Source organism: Ovis aries, chromosome 7 (assembly GCF_016772045.2).
Source record: "Ovis aries strain OAR_USU_Benz2616 breed Rambouillet chromosome 7, ARS-UI_Ramb_v3.0, whole genome shotgun sequence".
In the NCBI taxonomy this organism is placed as follows: domain Eukaryota; kingdom Metazoa; phylum Chordata; class Mammalia; order Artiodactyla; family Bovidae; genus Ovis; species Ovis aries.
The window spans coordinates 32467122-32483466 of NC_056060.1; the positions used below are offsets into that span (position 1 = coordinate 32467122).

Here is a 16345-nt window from a genome sequence, read left to right on the forward strand (position 1 = left end):
GCTCTTTGGAGGGCAAGAAGGGAGTGATGTCAAGTCTACCCATAAGCTTCTTTGCTAGAATTCAACTTGGCTAAGAGACGCATATGCATTCATGGGCGGATCCTGAGATAAACCAATATGGAGTCAGAACCAGGCAAAGCAAGGTGATTAGCCAAAGGGAACCTGGAAGAAATGCCCCATATACGTGAGAATCTACCACAAGGGTGCAACTCTCTGAGTCTTTCCACGTGTCTATCCACATGTACCGTACTCTTTTCTTCCTAATAAACACTTTGCTTGTTTCATGTTTTTGCAAACAAAAGGGCCAAGGCCTTGTCACCTGCCACTGGCCTAGTGGCTAGGATTCAGCACTCTCACCACTGAGATCTGACTTCAGTCTCTGGAACTGAAACCCTGCGTCAAGCGGCTGCAGGCCAAGGCCACCTGAGATCAGAACCTTTCAACATTTTAAATTTGTATCCAGAAAGCTGAGTTATATGAATATATGTGTTTCACCTGAACTTGAGAGTGTGTATTTTCTTTTGTAAAATTGAGTTGTGTACACTTCAACAGCTGTGTGTCCAAGGTGGACAGACTGTATCCCTCAGGAGATTGTAAGAATGTGGCAGAGGGGCAGAAACAATAGCAGCTGTCTTTCCCAGCAGGACAGACTAGGTTTTATTTAGGAACAAAGAACCCCACAATACTGATGCTTTACCCAACACAAGCTTATTTCTCACATGCTACATGTCCAACCTAGGTTGGTGAAGGGGGATTTTGGGGAGATGAGGAGACTCTCTCTCTATCTCATTGCTCTTGATTCCCCTGACAAGGTTACTGGAACATTGCTGGTCACAAAGGTAGAGGGGAAGAATGCTCTGGACAGTCTCACAACCAAATAAACGATGGACCCAGAAGTGGCATAAGTTATTTTCTTTCATTGACTAGAACCAGTTTCATGGCTAAGCCTAATCTCAAAAGGACAAAGAACCATAATTTTACAACATACCCAAAAGGTACATTGAGGCGGAATACTTGGTGAATAGAACTTCTGTCTCACTGTCTTTCTGTCCTAAGCTAGTTGTGAAGTTGACTCAAATTATATACAGGACCAGAATGGAGTACCATGTTAAACTGCATTAAAGAGGCTGGACCACAACTGTTTTGTTAAAAAAAAAAAAAAAAAAGAAAATGCTGCCTGTGCATTTGTGCTTTTGTGGAGGGGAAGGCCCAGAAAGAAATTTTCAAGCAGATGAGGTTCAAATACAAGAGAAGACACAGGCGAGCAGTTTTTGTTTTCTTTTTTTTTTTTTTAAAGTTCCTCTGCCAGGAAATCAGAAACGCAAAACTGTTTATCTTGCTATGGAACAAGAACAAGAATTTCTACTCAGATACTAGACCTTGTGAAGGAGAGAAAGTAACACAAAGGACTGCCTATGTTTGGGGAGCGAATTTAGCCCAAGCACTATACAATGTAAAAATAGCCAAGACCAAATATATTTTCAAAGGCAGTGACTGTGAAGATGTTAATAAGGGGGAAAGAGATTATTTTTAAAAATGGAAAATATTGCCTTGTTTATATTTGAATCACAAAAATCATCATTTTTTTTTTTGACAGCAGGATGTCTTAATTTCATTTTATAAATAGAACGGAAAATTAGGTGAGAGAGGTTAGATGCATTGCTTGAGACTGGCATTTAATTTTGGACCCCTAACTTCCTGATTAACACTTTACCCATCCTATTGACATAATTTACACACTGGTGGAATGGGGGCTCTTCTATTTCCTGCTTTCTCTTCATTTCTAACCCTATTTTCAGTCTTGATAGGAGATAGACGTGAGTTTCATGAGATGAGGGACCATGAATCTCCCTCTTTCTTTAATTAACATTTCTGCTTGTAGAGAAAAATAAACCTAGGGACCTGTTTGGACCAAACTATGTACCCTCTTCCCTCTCTCTCCCCCTACCCAGTTCTTATGTTGAAACCTGAACCCCTATGTAGGTGTGATTAGAAATAGGGCTTTTAAGGGGATAGGTCAAATGAGGTCACAAGGGTGGGGCCCTAACCCCAGAAGACTAGTGTCCTTACAAGAGCAAGAGAGCTCTCCGCATGCACAGAGGAAAGGCCACGTTTAGTCTCTGGTAGTTTATTATGAGGGCCTGAGCTGGCTCCTGTGGACCCTATTCTGTAATTCGTTGCACCAGTCGTATAGAATGACTTGCTAGGACACATTGAGCAAGATATCTCACTGAAGTGTTCAGCTGCTACCTGAATTCAGAAAAGCCTGTATTTGTGGCTGGCCCCAAATTAGATGCTGAAGGGGGTGGGAAGCATGACAAGACACTGCCTTCAATGAGTGCAGAAACAGAGATTCAGAAATGACCATGGTAAAAATCAATGTGGTCTATGAACAATAGAGTGGGTCCAGGAAAAACAAACTCTGACAGGGATATTGAGAAGCTTCCATAAAGGAGGCAGCAGTGGTTGGGTAGGAGTTTTCCCCTCAGCTCTCTCCTCCAAAATCATCCTTTCAGTTTGACTTCTTTGTTCATCATTGGTAAACACCATTTCTCAGTGAAGCCAAGATGGGCATATTTATTAATGAAAAAGAAAGTAACATTTATTGAGCACCAACTATGTGTAAGACATTTACAGATTTCATTTCTTAGAAACCTACATCCCAATTTCATGTTTTTATGCCTACTTTACAGGCTTCAGCAATACGTGAACCGTGAACTTCCTGATGTTCAAGCTGGTTTTAGAAAAGGCAGAGGAACCAGAGATCAAATTGCCAGCATCTGCTGGATCATGGAAAAAGCAAGAGAGTTCCAGAAAAACATCTATTTCTGCTTTATTGACTATGTCAAAGCATTTGACTGTGTGGATCACGATAAACTGTGGAAAATTATGAGAGAGATGGGCATACCAGACCACCTGACCTGCCTCTTGAGAAATCTGTATGCAGGTCAGGAAGCAACAGTTAGAACAGGACATGGAACAACAGACTGGTTCCAAATAGGAAAAGGAGTGCGTCAAGGCTGTATGTTGTCACCCTGCTTATTATCATGAGAAATGCTGGACTGGAAGAAACACAAGCTGGAATCAAGATTGCCAGGAGAAATATCAATAACCTCAGATATGCAGATGACACCACCCTTATGGCAGAAACTGAAGAGGAACTAAAAAGCCTCTTGATGAAAGTGAAAGAGGAGAGTGAAAAAAATGGCTTAAAGCTCAACATTCAGAAAACGAGGATCATGGCATCCAGTCCCAGTCCCATCACTTCATGGGAAATAGATGGGGAAACAGTGGAAACGGTATCAGACTTTATTTTTTGGGGCTCCAAAATCACTGCAGATGGTGACTTCAGCCATGAAATTAAAAGACGCTTACTCCTTGGAAGGAAAGTTATGACCAACCTAGATAGCATATTGAAAAGCAGAGACGTTACTTTGCCGACTAAGGTCTGTCTAGTCAAGGCTATGGTTTCTCCAGTAGTCATGTATGAATGTGAGAGTTGGACTGTGAAGAAAGCTGAGCGCCAAAGAATTGATGCTTTTGGACTGTGGTGTTGGAGAAGACTCTTGAGAGTCCCTTGGATAGCAAGGAGATCCAACCAGTCCATTCTGAAGGAGATCAGCCCTGGGATTTCTTTGGAAAGAATGATGCTAGCGCTGAAACTCCAGTACTTTGGCCACCTTATGCGAAGAGTTAACTCATTGGAAAAGACTTTGATGCTGGGAGGGATTGGGGGCAGGAGGAGAAGGGGACAACAGAGGATGAGATGGCTAGATGGCATCACTGACTTGATGGACGTGAGTCTGAGTGAACTCCGGGAGTTGGTGATGGCAGGGAGGCCTGGTGTGCTGCGATTCATGGGGTCGCAAAGAGTCGGACAGAACTGAGCGACTGAACTGAACTTACAGGTGAGGAAACAGATTTTAGGTAACTCCCCTGAGAGGACAAACGTGTTAGTGATGGAGATAAGATCTGATCCCAGATCGGGCTGATTTCAAAAAGTCAGCATATTGTTTCTGTAGAGTGATAAACGTTGCTGCTAAAGATCTCAGATCAATCTTTCTCAAAGATCAGTCACTGGTGGACTTGACATTTCATTTTATCTGTAGGTTTATTGATTGTGGTGGTGGGGGCAGGTAATTTTATTTCCTTATTTATGGCTGTGCTGGGTCTTTGTTGCTGCTTGGAATTGTGACAAGTGGGGGCCACTCTTTGTGGTGGTGCACAGGCTTCTCATTGTGGTGGCTGCTCCTGCTGTGGAGCAGAGGCTCTAGGGCACAGAGGTTTCAGCAGTTGTGGCTCCCAGGCTCTAAAGCACAGCCTCAGTAGTTATAGCACATGGGCTTAGTTGCTCCATGCCATGTGGGGTCTTCCCAGATCAGGGATCAAATCTGTCTCTTGCACTGGCAGGCGGATTCTTTACCTGAGCCACCAGGGAAGCCCTATTTATTGATTTTCTTAACTTTTGATGTCCTTGCTCCTCTATTTCAGGGATCATTGTGTGTGTTTTTTCCACTGATGTTTCCTGATCAGGGCCTGGCAGTGGTGCTTAATAAATGCTTATTGAATGAATAATTGCTCTTAGTGCTTTAAAAAGATATAAAATGTAATGTTGAGAGCAATAAATAGATACTAGGTCAACTGATCTCTCTACTTCCTGGAAGTGCAAAGAGGTAGGATACTTAATGATGGCTATGGGTGGAGAATCTCTCAAGCCAATGACATGTTTGGACTTGTGGAATCTGAGGAGTTGTGGAGGTCTGAGAAGATAGCCAATAGGTTCCTGGAAAAGTCAGCTTGGAGATGAAGATACGCTTCTGAGGCCACTTCAGAGGAGGGAGCTTAGATCATGGAAAGAATGGAGCTGAGAGAGGCAGGGCAGGATGAGTGTGGAAGAAGTGAAGGTCCAGGAGATTCTTTAACTTCCTATTAGTATAAGGCATGTGGGTCTCAAACTGAGCTATTAGGCCTTTATTTCTCCTCACTATCAGCCCACAGATGTCAGGTCTGTTCTCTAATATCCTTTTCTTTATGTTTTTGTTGACACCTTTTTCTTTCTTCTAGACTCATCTACTCTGTGTACCCCCATCCTTCAGTTCCAAATTCTATGGAACACTCCCTGATTTCAGCTTTTACTGATTTATCTTCCTTTGAATCTCTGCTGTTCACTCTTAAGCCAGAGATCTCTGTTTATTTGACTACATATGCCTACCGGCATTCTAACATGTATACTATCATGTAAGAATTAAATCGCCAGTCTATGTCTGATGCAGGATACAGCATGCTTGGGGCTGGTGCATGGGGATGACCCAGAGAGATGTTATGGGGAGGGAGGTGGGAGGGGGGTTCATGTTTGGGAACGCATGTAAGAATTAAAGATTTTAAAATTTAAAAAATAAAAAACTAAAAAACAAAAAACAAACAAACAAAAAAAAACACACCATATCTCCCAATACATTATGTAGAAGAGAAACTTTAAAAGATGAAATAAAAAGGAAATAAACAGTATTTTAAAATGTCATGCTTATTGTGATTTATTAACTTATATCTCAAGGAAAAATATGGACTTAGGGACACAGTTCATTGTTAATAACAGTGGATGTAAGTCTAGGCTTCAAATGCTTTTTCTTCTTTGATAATTTAAAAACTTTTTACCTGATATATTTGAGAAGATCATCTTTGTGATTGCCTTTTCCTCAAGCTGATAAGGAGCTCGCTCCAGGAGAGGTAGAAATGTCAGTCCTGTCACTTTCTTGTGGTTAATTCCTACTAAAGTCATTAATATTATTTTCAATGAATAATTTGCCAAAAATATCCATGGCACTTGTCCATTTTGTGGGAGCTATATTACCTAGTCTTTGTTAACTAGTTGGTAAATTCATTGAAGTAGGGATGGACAAGTCCATTCGTCACAATTACTGGAAAGTAGAACAGCCTCTGCCGACTCTTCCCACCTGTAAAAATTCTGCTCTTCTCTCAGGACACATGACTGTCTTACTGATGGTGCAGGTGAAGATACCAGTGTCTCCCTTTGCACCCCCTTTTGGAGAACTGTGGTCCCATCCATAGTCCAAAATACTCGATTGCTTACTGGCTTGAGCTGTTCTGTTTCATATGCTCGTCTCTTTACTTTCTCACGTTGTTAATAACCCCTTGAAAGTCGAGATGACCATGGATCATCTGATGGATTGGTTAACCTGCATTAGCTCTTTCCTCCTTTGTTTCTGTCATCTTTTTCATGAGGTTTGAGTTAAGGAGCAGCTAAAGTCCAAAGATTAATTGAGTGGTCAGCATGCCCAGTGTGATATACGCAAACAACCTACAAGAATGGAGTCCAGATCCGACACCAACATCTATGGTTATTTCTGTCTGGATTTCCCAGTTTACATCTCTTTTCAAGGAAGGGTGCTCTCGCTTAAAAGCCCTGCACAGTTCTCACTTTTTAGCTGTTAATTAGAATGTTCTATTCTTGTATTCTGTCGATCTCCCCTCCTCCCTCCTCCCCCTCTACTCCCAGCTCCTTCTGCAGCACAGAATATCTCACCTGACCAAATTAAAAAAAAAAAAAATCCACAAAACAACTTGGGAAATTACATTTTGTTTAGCTTCCCTCCCCAGGATAGCAATTCAGAAATAGCACTTTCTGTGTAGTCGTGGTAAGTAGCATTTCTTGGCCTGAGTCTCAGAATTGGCACTTCGCTAAGCACTTTCACGTCTGGTGTGAGACTGAGGCAGACTCACCTGAGCCCTTCGCTGTGTTCAGTAAAGTTTGATAATAACTGATAGGGATTGAAAGACCCCTCACTGTGGTGACATGGAGCCTTGTACACATTCTTTCTATTCATCATGGTGGATAAGTCACTTCCTGGGTCTGTGTGTTTCATTGTAGATAAAAATCATACCTACTTCATAAGCTTGTTTTCAGGATTATTGAGGACTGGTACAGTAAACATACTTTGAAAAACATACATTTGTGAACCTTATCCATTTGTCCAAAGCTATAAAACATACAACATCAAGAGTGAACCCTAAGGGAAACTGCAGGAAACAATGCTTTGTCAACACAGTTTCATCAGTTATCATGAATGTTCCACTCAGGGGCGGGATGTTACTGAGGGAGACTATGCTTGTGTAGGAGAAGGGGGAACATGGGAAATTTCTGTACCTTCCTCTCAGTTGTGGGGTGAACCTAAAACCGCTCTAAAAATAAAGTCTATTGAGAAAAAGCACAAGGTGTTACACAAATGTAAGATGTCCTAACAAATTTCCCCTTTTCTGCAAATGTTCTCCATTCTTCTGCTCTTATAATCCTGGGAAACAGGTCAGAATCCAGGGAGAGTGAGATGCACAGGGAAATTCTTTCATTTTAATCGGTGCTTAGAAAGGGGTTAATGCAGAGAAGTATCAACAGTAACTAAGAGTGGCATTTTAGACTGGATTGAGGATGGTAGGAGAAGGGATCTGGATGGGAGCCCCCTAAAATTTTGTTTCCTTATTTATCCTTCACCTATTGACCCATGTTTTTTTTTTAAACAGTTTTCATGTGCTCACTTAGACAATATATTGGCATTCAGGCTGAGGAAATGGTACTACACCATACCATAGATATCCACCTGATTAATTCTTTATTCATTAGTTAATTTGGCAATACTTATTAAGTACTAATCTGTGCTATTCATTATTTAAGGGGCTGGGATAAAATATGTCCATCTATAAGCAATATTCTCTGTCCTCAAGGAGCCCTAGTTTATAACCTTTGCTGTATTTCAATATTGAATACACATACCGAATCATCTGCCCCTAAACAAATGCTGGACTTCTGCAGAATTTAAGTTATCAGGTTGGATATCTTGTTGAGGCCTGGGTTGTAGTGTGTGTAAAAGAGTTAAAATTTATTCAATTACCCTGGGAAATAAAACCTCTTTTAAACGGTCTCAGTTCTTACTTCTTCTTCTCCTTTCATGGTACCCACGTCAATGTAGCTAAGAACATTCCCCCAGAAATCCCCATTGCATCACAAAGTTAGGAACCAATCCACGTGTACCCTGAAACAAGCAATGTCTTTCTAGATTGGGACTAGCAAGTTGAGTGGGGTGTTGCTTGAACAGGCCTCTGATTTGTGTTTTTTAGAAGCAAATTATTTACAGCCCATGGAGTTCTGTCTGATAAAATACAGCACCTTCCATTTTCCAAGCACTTACTCTAGTCTTGATCTCCTATGACAGGGGCAGGATAGTTGTTACGCTTATTTTCACCATGGAGAAATTGACACCAAGTTGAAATAAATGATGATTCATTGTGTGAAATTCCTAAGCTGGAGAGTTAAGACTCTATAGCTCACTCTGGAAGATAGTGAAGGACAGGGAAGCCCAGCATGCTGTAGTCCACTGGGTCGCAAAGAGTCGGATGTGACTTAGCAACTGAACAACTGAGTTAGGACTAAAATTCTTCATAGAAATCAGTCTGTGATAACATTCTGCTTCTCACATTTGGTTGCTGGCATTTCATGCTATGTCACTGCCTGTCATCTCATGTCATGCTGATTCCTTTCCTTTCTAAAATTTATAAATACTTCTAGAGTATCATTTTTTTAAGGCAATGTTTTAATGCAGAGATAGATGTGGTATGTTCCTTTGGTTGAAAGAACTTGCAGTCTATTGTTGTATTTCTACTGATGCTTCCCACTCTTACTTGCGTTCAGCAAAGACACCTACTCCTGGTGTTACACAGTTGTTCACATGTCGGAGAATCCAGGGTCTAGCAGCAGTTGTAATGGTGAGTGTTCAGCAGCACTCGATCCAGGTGGCATCAGCAAAAAAAAAGCACAGCAGATGACATGACTTATTTATACTTTCTGAGCCTGGTTTTCATCTTTTCTGTCAATTCCCTTATGTGCCCAATATTCTTCCAAAATTTTGTTTTTTTTTTAAAAATTAACATTAGTTTCTGTTGCATTTGACCAAGAACCTTGATCTGTTTTCTCAGTTTACATATGTGTGTGTGTGTGTGTGTGTGTATGTATACCTGTGCAGTGCTGTGCTTAGTCGTTCAGTCACGTCTGACTTTTTGCAACCCCATGGACTGTAGCTCGCCAGGCTCCTCTGTCCATGGGGATTCTCCAGGCAAGAATATATATACATGTTTTATATAATATGTATAACTATATAAATTATATGAATATATATATTTCGTGTGTTTGTTTTTGCATGTGTATATGTAGAAGAAATATTTATATAATGACGTTATATTCCAAAGAAAGATTCTAGTACAAGGATTTAAAATCTACGTTTCCATGGTCACTCCTACACAGAACGCCCCTCACCGATGGGTCACCATTCCATGCTGCTGCCCCTTGTCCTTAGCACTGTCCTCTGTGCACTCTGTCCTCACCTGATCTCAGAGTCTCCCATCTTGCACTCAGTACAGATTCAGTTTGCAGAGTCTAGGTAGAGAAAGAAATGCTTCTGAAAGCAGAAATTGTTATCACATGAGTGTATGCCCTTCTTGATGCAAAACATCCCCAATCTTGTTCTAAAACCTAGGTTCTGGGAAGGGGTGCCTCAGGTTCATTACCAGATACATCTGGCTAGCACAAGCCTAATTTGCAAATTGGAGCCCCTGTGAATGGGAAGAGCTTGCGGCCAATCTGTAAAAAGGTTTTGACAAGAGACTGTCTTAGAAAACATAGAATGAAGTAGAAAGGTAGCATTTGCTACAGACAAACCAGAGAGCATTGTCTGTATCAGAAAATGATCCCAGATTTTAAGTGAATTCTGGAATTTTCTATGGACCTTAGAGTCATCTGCTGCCATCTACAGGTCTTAGAATAGGCACCTTTGGTTTTAACTTCCACATGGGGCCTGTTTACACATTCAGAACTTTGGGCCAAAATAATAGGTTTTAACTGAAGTTTCTATAAAATGATCTTGATATACTATCTATTACAAGGACTCCCTCATAGCTGCACATCAGAAACACTGAAGGAGATTTCCTCAAAAATTGATGCCTAGACTCAAAAATTCTGATATAATTGGTTTGCTTTTTGTTGTTGTTTTATTTAGTTTTGGCCACACCGTGTGGCTTGGGGAACCTTAGCTCCTGACCAGGGACTGAACCTAGGCCCATGGCAGTGAAAGCCCATGTCTTAACCACTGGACCTCCAGGGAATTCCCGGTTGTTTTTAAGATTCCCCAGTGGATTCTTAGAGACCAGGTTGGGAACCATGGATATATAAGAACAAAAACACTAACAGCAAAAAACTTAATTTGGTCAAAGTTTTCAGCAAGAAAGAGAAAAATGGGATAGGTCATGGTAGGAATTTGAAACTCAGAACAACCCTTAAAAATAATACCTTTGCAAATCATTACTGTCTTATTACAGGCATGGTAAGAGAAGTCCGCTGGGCTGCAAGGGGCTCAAATTAGTCAATCCTAAAGGAAATCAACTCTGAATATTCATTGGAAGAACTGTTGCTGAAGCTCCAATATTTCAGGCATCCAATACAAAGAACCGACTCATTGGAAAGGACCCTGATGCTGGGGAAGAAAGCAGGCAAAAGGAGAAGGGGACAGCAGAGGATGAGAAGGTTAGCATCACCCACTCAATGGACATGAATTTGGGCAAAGTCTGGGAGACAGTGGAGGACAGAGGCGGTTGGCGTGTTGTAGTCCACGAAGCTGCAAAGAGTCAGACACGACTTAGCAACTGAACAATAACATGGCGCAGCAGCTAGAATCACTGATCGTCCCAACTCCACAGATAATAAAAGTCTTGGCTTTTTTGCACCTCCAAAAATGTCCAGCATAGTGCTCAGAGAGCTACACAGATAACAGCAATACCCTGCACTTTCCCATACTTTGATCCCTTAGTTTCTAGCATTCTTTTCTGTTCTCCTTAGGAAAGTACTCAATCTCTTGTTCCTCAGCTGGTTTCGTCTGCAGGTGAGAACATAGCTTAGGACACTGCAATTCAAACCACATAGCTTCATGAAGCCCAGAAAGTCTTCAGATACGTTGAACTGAGAGCTCTAGTTCTTTACCTTCAAGGATCCCTCCAGAAGGGCAATGCTTGCATGTACACTTAGATTTTCCCCTTTTTCTTCCTTCTCTCTCTCTCTCTCTCTTTTTTTTTTAATGAAGGAAAGGATACCAGAGCTCTGGGTGAATGCTTATAGCTCTGTGCTTTGCCTCAATATGTATGTGCACACATGAACACCTCAAATGTTCGTGAGTCTCCATCAAGAACAGAACTATTTAAAAACTGTAATGCTCTCCATTGACACCTCCAGTTGAAGAACAATTTTATAGCATAATTATAATGTATTGCATAATTTGGAAAAGCTTTTGTTCTCATTGCGATTATCCTCAGAGAGCTCCTTTTTCACCTCCCCCTTCCCACACTAACTGACTTAAGAATATCCGACCTTAAACGCTGTTTTGCCTTCATAGAATAAAAACGAAGCTTTAAGATGAAGTGCATAAGTGATGGGTGGGAGAGAAATTTTGGTACATGATTCACTGTTTTACTGTGGTGAAGGTAATTTCTTGTTCTTAAGAACTTTCTTCCTAAGATTTCACTGGGGAAGAAAGACCTTTGGGGGAGAACTGTAGGCATCAAAAGCCCCCGAAAGAAGTTGGTTTCCTAATTGGTTCCTGCCCCGGAGCAAGTCTCAGGGCTCTTTGAGAGCCTAGTTCGCTCACTTTGAAAAGAAGGGAACTAGATCAGATGATTCTTAAAGCCAACACTTAAACACTAGACTTCTGTCATCAAACAACAGATCCATTCTTTGTAGATCTTGAAAATGAAAAATTCTGTTTCCCTTTGGGATTCTTGTTTTAACAGTCAGGACAAAGGATGTCGGAATGGAATTATTTCCAAGTCCCCCAGAAATGCTGATTTTTCTGCATGAGAAAATGCTGACTTTCACTATTTGACCACAACCAAGAGCGCTTAAAAAGTGAAAAGAGTGAAGGCTTCCAAACATACTCTGAGGAAACTTCCCTGGTGGTTCAGTGGTTGAGAATCCACCTGCCAATGCAGGGGACACAAGTTCAATCCCTGGTTCAGGAAGATTTCACATGCTACAGAGCAACTACGCCTGTGCACTGCAACAAGAGAAGCCACTGCAATGAGAAGCCTGTGCATCGCAGCTAGACAATAACTTGCGATTGCCACAACTAGAGAAAGCCCACGTGCAGCAATGAAGACTCAACACAGCCAAAAACACATACATACATACATACATATGTATATATATATACTATCAGCCAGGAGGCACCCTACACTGGGGCTTGTTTAGCATGCATGAGATGCTAAATGAATCACCTCAATCTCCTCTTTTTCTTAGTAAGCCCTGAATTTTGAAGAAGTTATTGTTTTCCCCCAGCCATATCTAGCATCCAAGGAGGCCATCATAGAGACGGTAAAACACACAGAGCGGTTTTCAAGGCACTTGGAACATCAGGGACTTCCACTGTGCATTATAATTCATCCAGATAATACATACATACTGTAAAACCCCAATCAGTACAGCAAATTTAAAGTAACAGTCAATTCTTATTAAACTCCTCCCTTTTCTTTGTTCTCCTTTTATTGATTTATACCTTTAGCTCTCCTGAGGGTTATCTCTGAGACGAAATAAGGTGCTAATGGTTTTGTGCCTTGATTCCTTTATTTTAGATAACATTCATCATCTTCTTTCTCTAAAAGGTGAGGGTTTAGGTCATTCTCACTATTTCCCCTCTTCCCATGCCTTTTCCAATTTTTGATACAGATGACATTGATTTTTGTTCTTCTCTTCATTACTTTTATAACTTTAAATTCTACAATTTTAGTTTTGTGTTGTGTTCTATAAAGCCATGGGCTTCTTAAATGTTCTTGCTCTATCATATTTTCGGGCCAGACCTTGCACACGATCTATCCGCTTGTCCCTCTGCTGTTGATCCGCATCCACCACTCCTTCCAATATGCTGGTTTAAATGTCCTCAACCTTGAGGAGTTTAACTCAAGTTTAAAAGGTGGCCATCATTTAGTCACTTATTTCATACATCCACAATATTAACATAATTTTAGTGCTTACCTATATCCTGTATAACGGTGTCTGTGCTGGTCCTAACTTCTTAATCCAATCAATAATTGAGGGTAGACATGATCGTTATTTCTAATCTTCTGATAGAAGCTTATGAAGACAGAGCTCTGCAGTGAAAGTGTGCTCAGTTCATACTGCTGATTAAAATAACTAAAGACACATTCCCATCCCCCAAGTTACTGTTGACAATTTTGAACTATCAGTGCCAAGTCACAGTTTTGAAAAAAAAAAAAAAAAAAAAGAAGAGAGATTCTTTCCAGCCTAGAAGAGCACTTCTGTTCACCCCGAGAGAGTGTTAATTAACTGATACCTAGTACATCTGCAGCATCCCTTGAGAGTTACCCCCTTTCTTGGTAATAAATCAAATGGGCTGGCATTAAGCCTTAAAAGGAGTAGATAAAGACCGGGTATACCCCATACATATTTTTGGACATGGACTTGGTTTTTGTGTTGCTTGGTGTAAGGTTTGATGGTTCTTGGTTTCTGATTAATTTTTTGATCTGAGTGGATGAAAGTGAGGAACACACATTGGAGGTGGTGTCCTTAGGAAAGCAGGAATGTGCTGAGCAACCTTGCGGTGGTTCTATCCTCACCATGGTAAGAGGGTGGTGGGTGGGGGGAACTAAAGATACTGAACCACTGAAAGGTCAGGAATCTTCTTCCTAACCTGTATTCCTAGGCATGCAGAATAGGCATAATACATTCAAATTAACTTGGTAAAACTGGCTTTTCAATCTTCTGGTCACTTTATTAATAAGCTCTTATTCACTTTTTGATTAAGTTATTGAAGAACTGAAAATATGAGAGCCTTCGATGCCTTTTAAAAATAATCAAATAAAAATTCAACTCAATTCAATTCAATTCAATATGGTCATAAGTATTTTGAACAGTGACAATCTATTTGGCTAATAGGAAGCATCCCATTTCCTGACTAGGGTGGGTCATATATTTTATTTATAAACTCAGAAAGGAAGTTGTTTTGCCTCCACCCTCTACATTTAATCTACTGCTTGTAGCTCAACCAAGTGATGAAGATTCCCAACTGTTCTGTGGTGACCCCAGATCAGTACCCTTTTGACTGAAGCCTCACTCTGGCCCACACTGAGGTCATGCTCTCAGTTCAAATGGGGCGAAGGGGGAGTGAGCTTGCTATTCTGTATTCAGGGTAATAGGGGAGCCCTTCCCCACCACTGCCTCATCATGACAAAACAACTCCCATGCGCTGAATGGAATAATTCTATTGCGTGAGTAAATATTGGTTCTATGTACTATTTTAGTATTGGGTGGTGGTGGTCAAAACAAGGACTTGCCTTGGGCTTAGCCAGCATGACCACAGCTATCAGCCATATAAAAGGGGCGTGGTCATCCCCAGCAGAGGGGCTCCTGAAAATACACATAGCATTTTTCCAGAGTCCATGACTACCTATTCAAGAACACTTTCCAGTGTTTTTTGAGAGGTGGCCACAGTACAGGCTTACTGTCTCAGGAGAGCCAAGCTCCTCTGTAATTGTGAAGAACGGGTCTTCAGCTCTGACAAAGGAATAAGAGTTTCTCACATGGATTTTCAGAGGTGGAAATTGGTATTTGCTGGCTTCTAATTTGCTGTCTATCCACCTTAATATTTATCTGAAGTACAAACATGGCCAAGGAAGAACTGGCCTCTTCAAAGCCTATTTTGCTTTCTCTCTTAAACCCTGAGACAGCATGATCACGGGGAGGCCATTTCCCTCTCAGGTGGCCACTGGGTCCTCTGTCCAGAGGGCTGTGAAAGGCTTCACCCCAAGGGTGTGAACTGCTCAGCGCTTTCTGCTGTTCACTCAGCAGTTGCTCAGGATGCCTTAAAAATAATCCTTTCTTTTCATGTGGAGTGGATTTGCAGGTCTGGAGTCTGTAAAGCCAATTTTCATTTTTAATCTGGTGTGAGCCTATCTCATTAGCCAGTCAAGGCCTCCTTTTCACACTTGCCTTGGGCACAAAGGAAACCCAGTTATGAGCTGTTAATTAGCTATTAGGGGACTGGGAAACTTCCAACGAGTCATTATTCACACTGTTTGAGGCTAATACTTATTTAATTAGAACTATTCCTTTCCTATCATAAATCCCCAGTTAAAATAAATTTAGCTCAAATTGTCGGTTTAGCTTAAAAAGAAACTGGTGGCTAACTCCAATTCTACTGACTTTTTATGAGACAAATGCTTTAATAAGTGCTGTCCTGCCAGTCCATGCATGGAGACTAGAAACCGGCCAGAACTTGCACTTAGGAGGATGTATGTGTGTGCATGTAGATGGAGAATGCTCACGAAATGAAGCAAGTGGGCTCCCCTTGGGGGCATATCACTCTCCCACATATTTTCCTTAGTCTTTTGAAAACTTTGATGGGAACCCAAGATCTGATCGTGGTAGAGGTGAGCAGGAGTAAAACAACACTGTCCTCACCTGCTATGTATCTCTATCTTCCTATGTGGTCATACATTCTTAAATCCAGGATTAGCTGAGGCAGGGGTGGAATGGAGCATACTGGCTAACGAAGTATCTAGACAGAGAAGGGCTCAGCAGAAAACTTTTTGTTTCTGTTTCTGCAGCTTGTGAAAAAAAGAGTTTTTATATTTTCTTCTTGTTTCGGTTATCTATGGCTGTATAACAAGCCATCAAAAACTTGGTAGCTTAAAATAACAATTGTTTTGTTGTTAGTCACTAATTTGGATAGGGCGCAGTTCGGTGATTCTTAGCTCTCTATGGAGTCTGCTGGGGTTCATTTGACTGCATTCAAGAAAGTTTTATCATGTTATGTCTGGTACCTCAGTCTACTCCACAGGGTCTATCTGCTTGTCTATCTCTTTCTCTTATAGCTAGTCTGGGCTTCTGCACAGCAAGAATGTCACAGGATAGGTGGATGTCTTACAGGGTTGTTGGGTACTAAGAGGAGGTGTTTCAAATAGCATGATGGAAGTTGCAAATCTTTTAAGGCCCAGTCTCAGAAGTTATCTAATGTCACTTCCTCTGCATTGGGTTAGTCAGAAGAGGCTACATGGTGAGCCTAATCTCAAAAGAAGGGAAAACTGACTTCCTCTCTCAGTGGCCGCCAAATCACAAAAATTTGTCCCATCTTTAAAGTATCACACAAAACTTGCCATGTCCAAAGTCTGACTTTTATTGGTTGATTGAGTGTCGTATGGGGGTCTCTCAACCGTCATTCAAAATATGAGTGAGGAGTGCAGTGCACAGTTATGTAGATGCTGGGGGTGTGACAGATCCCAG

The 16345-nt window shown here is 41.1% G+C and overlaps 1 protein-coding gene across 2 annotated transcripts in view; it reads right to left on the reverse strand.

The window, feature by feature from the left end:
* RASGRP1 (RAS guanyl releasing protein 1) overlaps window positions 1-13239 on the reverse strand; it is a 179346-nt gene extending 166107 nt beyond the window's left edge. For both annotated transcript variants that reach the window (XM_060418579.1, XM_042252251.2), the window contains exon 1: window positions 13079-13239. The gene's annotated coding sequence lies outside the window, so the exon portion shown is untranslated. The remainder of the gene's footprint in view (window positions 1-13078) is intronic.
* Window positions 13240-16345: the final 3106 nt, after the last annotated feature.